This window comes from Notothenia coriiceps, unplaced genomic scaffold, assembly GCF_000735185.1.
Source record: "Notothenia coriiceps isolate Sejong01 unplaced genomic scaffold, NC01 NC01_scaffold00024667, whole genome shotgun sequence".
Taxonomy (NCBI): domain Eukaryota; kingdom Metazoa; phylum Chordata; class Actinopteri; order Perciformes; family Nototheniidae; genus Notothenia; species Notothenia coriiceps.
In genome coordinates, this window is record NW_011357368.1 from 4,008,040 (window position 1) to 4,014,147 (window position 6,108).

A 6,108-nucleotide genomic window follows, 5' to 3' on the forward strand; every position below is an offset into this window, starting at 1 on the left:
AACTTCCTTTATTCCACTGTCCATCAAGCTGCTGAACAGTCAGAAACAATTGTGATTATGCTGTGTTAGGAGTTGTTGGGAGGTGCAATGTTACAGTGTAGTTTGTGCAATTGAGAAGGTTAAATAGGGAAAGTGCAATATGTGTAAATAGGTATGGATACAATAGGGATATGTGCAATTTGACGGACACTATGCATAGGTGCAATAGGGAAGGTGCAATATTTGATTTATGTATAAATACAATAGGGAAAAGTGCAATATTTGATTTATGTATGTGCAATAGGGATATGTGCAATAGGGAAAGTTCTGTACCTGTATGTTTCTTGTTTGTTTCTTTGCCATGTGATATGTGATCTCTGTTCTGTATCTATGACTGATTGTCCAAAATGTTTTATGTTTATTATCTCGATGCCCAAGACAAATTTCTCCTAAGGGAGACAATAAAGCTAATCTAAAAGTATGACGTTTGGAAAAAGGCGTAGTTCCCCTCTAAATTATACAATTACAATTGTATTATACAATCAAGTAATATTTGTATTTCCGTAGTCCTTAACGTTCCCTCATTTTTTATTGTGTCATAAACATAAAATAAATATGTTTTACTTTATATCTAATGATTAAAAATACTCAAATACTTGAAAGAAGATGATTTCTAAACTGGGTTCTGTAACTAAGCAGGGTTCACAGACTGGGTAAGGCACAACTAATGGGTCTCATTCTGCTGCCAATTTAGAACTCTTGCTTTAATTATGTTTATTTCATTTTGCTTTTAATACATTGATCTTAGTAATGTGTCAAATGTATGACTTTAACATGGAGGACTGATAACAATTTGTACTTATAGTCATTTAAGGCTCTACAATGGTTTAGGTACAGACCGGCGTGTGGGCTTTGCCAAGGCCAGATCAGCTACAACAGGTAGTCACTGTGGGGTACCCCCAGGGTCGGCACTATCATCCGCAAGCACAACATCAGTTTCAATTTTTATGCAGATGACTCGCAGAATAATTTTAGCTGCGACCAAGCAAACCACACCCTTAACGCTGTTAATCTGCTCAAATGTCTCCAGGATTTCCACATGGGGCCCCCTCCACAGGCTCCTAGTTCAAACACACCACACAATTGGGCTTACCAGGTTATTCCAGACCCAACCGATCCAACTCACCCAGCCATATTCTGGCTGTGACCAGTGTGTGGGAAGATGGTGCCTGTGTCGGCTCGCCTCTCCCTCAGCTCTCTGCCTTTAGCTATCCTGCTTTTGTTTTATGTTTGTCAGAATGTCTCTGCTCTGCTCGTCTACGATCGCCAAGCTCTCCTCCACCTCAGACCCTCATTGGAGTTTATACTTTTTAAACCTACATCTGGCAACCATAAATCGCTCCCCCCTTCTACTGTCGGATATTCCCACCTACCTGCGCCGGTTGCCCTGTATCCTGCCTCGCCGAAAGCGCTTTAGACGATGGGGAAAGTGTGGTGGTGCGCTGGTCCATCAAAAAGCATACCTGACGGCTTCTTCTGGGACTTATCCACGCATCAGATGTCATGGCCCTCCCGCTGCACGCCATGTGAGGGATCGATGGATTCGCCCTGTCTTTCCGGAGCTGCGGCCTCTGCTGGGCTCGCTGACAGCTCCTCCTGCCCGACTGACTGCTCCCGTCCCGCACAGCGTTCAACACGCACATCTTCGTCAGCTGAGACGCACTACACCTTCGGGCAGCCCGGAGCGAAAACTTTGCATGGCTTTGCTAAATGCTAGGTCGATAGCAAACAAAACGTTCCTGCTAAATGACTTCTTCACTTCTCGTGAACTGGATTTTTTAGACCTGGGTCCACGCTGGCGATTATACACCGTTCTCTGAACTTCTTCCTCCTGACTGTACATTCTTCAGCTCCCCCCGTACCACCGACCATGGTGGGGGCATAGCATCAGTGTTTAGAGCTAGCCTCCAATGCCGATTGCTTCACCCTGTAACTAGCTACGCTAGCTTTCAGTTGCAGCTTTTTGAACTGAACCCGGCCTCGCCTATACTCTGCTCAGTCGTGTATCGTCCGCCAAAGTGCAATAAGGATTTCATAAATGACTTTTCTGACTTTCTGTCCGGGATCATGGTGAAATATGATCGTGTTTTGAATTCCAGAGACTTCAATGACCATGTGTGTTGCGAGTCCGCACCTCCTTGATTCTTTTGGTCTCGTTCAGTCCGTGGCTGGCCCAACACACGAAAAAGGACACACTTTGGATTTAGTAGTATCGTTTGGACTGTCTGTCTCTGTGGATGAAATCTGTGCAGCAACGCGTATCTCAGACCATTTACCGGTTCTGTTTACAACCTCGATCCCTTCCGCAGGAGTCGAATCACGTGCCCCTTTGATTAACCCCTTGACTGCCTCACAGTTCTCTGATGTTTTTATTGCTTCTCCGATCTGTAAAATAGAGGTGAACTGTGCTTTTAGTGCTGATGAGCTTATTTCCATGTTTGACTCGACATGTACCCTAATACTGGATTCTGTTGCTCCTTTTACGCTTAGACGCACCAAAGTTCTCTCAGAGCCGTGGCTCAATGACTGTACTCATGCTCTCAGACGCACCTGCAGGCGTGCAGAGAGAAAATGGAAAAAGGATAAATTCCATGTCTCCTTAGAAATCCTTTGTGCTTGCCTTTCCGACTACCAGACGGCAGTCAAAGCAACCAAAACGGAGCACATTTCTCTGTTAATCTCCAAAAACAGCCATAAACCTCAGGTTCTTTTTAATGTCCTCAACTCGATCATTAATCCCTGTGATGTTTCTTCTATTGTGCCATCGACTACTCTCTGTGATAAGTTTCTTACATTTGTTATTGAAAAAGTATCTGCCACACTAGTGCTACCCCAGATCCTGCTCCTTTTCTGTGCCCTGCTGTCCTCGACCACTTTGAGCCTGTATCCCTCTCTTCTCTCTCGGATGTAGTCAAGCACCTGCGGCCGACAAACTGCACCTCAGACAGCATTCCCTCTCGCCTTCTCAGAGATGTTTTCAAATCAGTTGGAGCAAGTGTTTTATTGCTTGAAAACACCTCTCTTAGCCCAGGATGTGTCCTAGCTGCCTTCAAACATCCACGTTACTTTAATACTTCAAATAATTCAAATAATCCTTCAGCAGTGACCACCAACTGGCGGCCCGCGGGCCACATCCGGCCCGCCAGTCTTTCCAATCGGCCCGCACGACGGGGGTGACTGTGGCGTTGGCGGAGTGGTTAGTGCGTTCCACCCTCCCACCATTTTCTACAACGTCTCGTGAGTAAGGGCGTAGCCGGATCAACAGAGAGGCGCAGCTGCAGGTCAGTAGATGCCTGCGTACTGCGAAACCTTCCCTGCCTGAAGAAGAAGTGATCCTTCTTCGTTTGAAGAGTCCCGCCTTTGTGCGCGTGGCACACAGCAAGCAGCCCTGCTGCGACAGATCCCTACCAGAGAGGCAGAAGCGTGCGGGACAGTACCAGAAGCAGGAATTGGGTTGTAACGGAAATACATGCAACGGCCGTTACGGTAATCAAATGGACAGAATATCAAAATCAAGTAGGCTAACTGTATTCAGCTGGCGCTTACATTTGAAAAACGAGTAATCGATACAGTGACTTTCAATAAAATCTGAAGTGAATACAATTTTGGAATACTATTGGAAGTATTGGTGGAAAGGTTCCTCACAAAAATGTAATATTCATACCGGCAGAACGGTGCAACACTGCACAGCGCTGAGCATGTCGTGAGCAGAGAGAGATGCAGCGGTCTGTGAGGCCCCGCCCCCGCAACGCAGAATTGAGAGAAGAGAGGATCTCTTTTACATATATTGAAAGTAGAACGAAGATGGTTAGATAAAATGTGTAAGAACACGTTGATGTAGCAGTTATTTATTGTCCGAAAATTATGACAATTCAATAACGGATCAAATCAAAGTGAATGGCCCTTCTGCTGCGAATGGGGCAAGTGACTGGAACAAGTTTAAAAGTTATTACACGTTTCAGATAATAGAATACTAATGATAATTCATTCTATGGGGCGCCTTTCAAAGCACCCAAGGACACCTTACAATCATAACATATTCCAAGAAAAGGTTTAAGACAGTACAAAGAATAGCAGCCGGTGACGTTTTTTATGTGGGTCAGAGAAGAGCGTCCAAATGACACCAGATGTTGTGTTGAGTTTCTTGAATAAGCCATTAAAACAGTAAAATAAGTGCTCCTGTCACGTCAAAACATACCCATTCGTTATGGAAAAAGAAAGTATGCAAAAGATCCAAAAGTAATCTGAGATACGTTACTTTAAGACACGTAACTGAACTGTAATTCTGATTACTTCAGAGCATGTATGTAAGTATTTAGTAACTGATAACATTTACAAAATGTAATCCCTCCCGTCAAACAACTGTCAAAATCTGGCCTAATAGAAATCGCTGCCCGCAAAAAGGCTATGGAACATTTGGCCCTTGGACAAATGTAGTGTGTGATCACTAGCAATAGGGGTTTTAATCCTCACTGCAAACCACACTTAGCCTCTGCCTTCTAGTCAGAAGTGGAGCATGACACCTGACTATTCCCTGTGTTTTTGTTTTATATGCGTGGGGGGAGATGTATTTTCTTTGTGGTTTTGTCTGTATGTTATGTGTCGTATATATTGTTTGTTTATATTATATCTATTAGTGTTTGTTTGTCATCTGTTGGCTCAACCCAAAAATTGCTTGTAAGTGCTTTAATAAATAAAACTGGATTATTTGGATGACTACTGCACCCACCAGATGGGCTCAGTGCAGCTCCGCCCTCTTCACTCACTAGGGTAAATCCGATAAAAGACAATAACACAATCGAACAATCCATCACGCCTCCAGCCACGTTCTCCTACCTCCGCGGGAAACTCCTTCTTCCTCAATCTACATTAGTCGCTTGTCACACCAAATACTTTTTCCCAGGGAATAGTTCCCGAAGTTCCTGGGATTTTGCTTCACATTTCCAAAAAGATCTGGAACTAAACTTTTTTCGGGAACCTTGTTTCCACCCCTTATCAGTCCCTGCAGAGAGGTGGGTACTTCCTGGGGAGGACAAGGTCCAATTTTTGAATTGGCGGGCGAAGTGCAAACCACCCCGTAAAGTTGTTGTGAAGGCCCCCATTTTATTTGCTCTCATTACCTTATTAGCATTAGCATAGCCCTGCGCGCCAACAAGAGAGAGACAACCTTGTGCTACACAAATAAAACATGGGAGTGGTGGATGATGAGGGAGGTGTGCGGCGCTTCTGGCGATTTACTAGTCCCAACTGCCGGACATTACGGCCGGGGACATCGGGTGCAAGCATACGCCAGGAAAGTTGTTTGCGGCCCTGCCAGAAACCCAAAGCAGAAAAGAAGAAGGACGTCAAGGCTTTCTTGCCTAATCCCTCCCTCAGGGCATCACCTAGATAGTTTCGGAACTAAGATTTCTGGGAACTGGTTCAGGGAACTATTTCTGGAAAGGACTGTGGGGAAAAGCGCCCTATTGTTTACGGTTGAGCAGCGCAGGGAGGAACCAAGTCAGACAGACGAGTTGTTTAACCAGCAAAAAATTTATTCAAGGCAACAGGATCAACAAAAACCAGACAGGACTCAATCGTACCACTCTAAGCACAAAAAAGGAACCCACAAAAACCCTAGGAAACAAGAACTTAAAACGCACACATGGCCAATCAAGACCACGGGAGGAGGGAAAAACATGCAGCAGGGTGAACAAATCAGGTAACACACACAGGACAATAGGCCGCAGGACCAGAGGAAGTAAGCCGGCTGGGGTCCGAAGGCACAGGATGGCAGACAGAAGAGTATGGCAGGACCAACGGGAAAGGACACAGATGGCAGGACAGCGCCCACGCACAGGACTGGGTGGGAGGACCTGCGCAGCCAGAGTTCGGCGGGGTCTCCAACGGCCGGTACTGGGGGCAGACGGCATGAGGGGTGTATACATGATTGGGACCAGAGGACACCGGCTGCTGGGGGCCGGAACCAGGGCCTGAACCATTGTCGGGCGGGAATGGCGGATTGGACTATGAGGGCAGTGTTCTCTCTGGTAAATACGTTCTCTCAAATAGTGTATGCGCCTCACTGCA

At 45.7% G+C, this 6,108-nt stretch overlaps 1 protein-coding gene across 4 annotated transcripts in view; it reads left to right on the top strand.

The window, feature by feature from the left end:
* Positions 1–6,108, top strand: part of nfascb (neurofascin homolog (chicken) b) — a 21,827-nt gene that overhangs the window by 5,886 nt on the left and 9,833 nt on the right. The window lies entirely within an intron of this gene.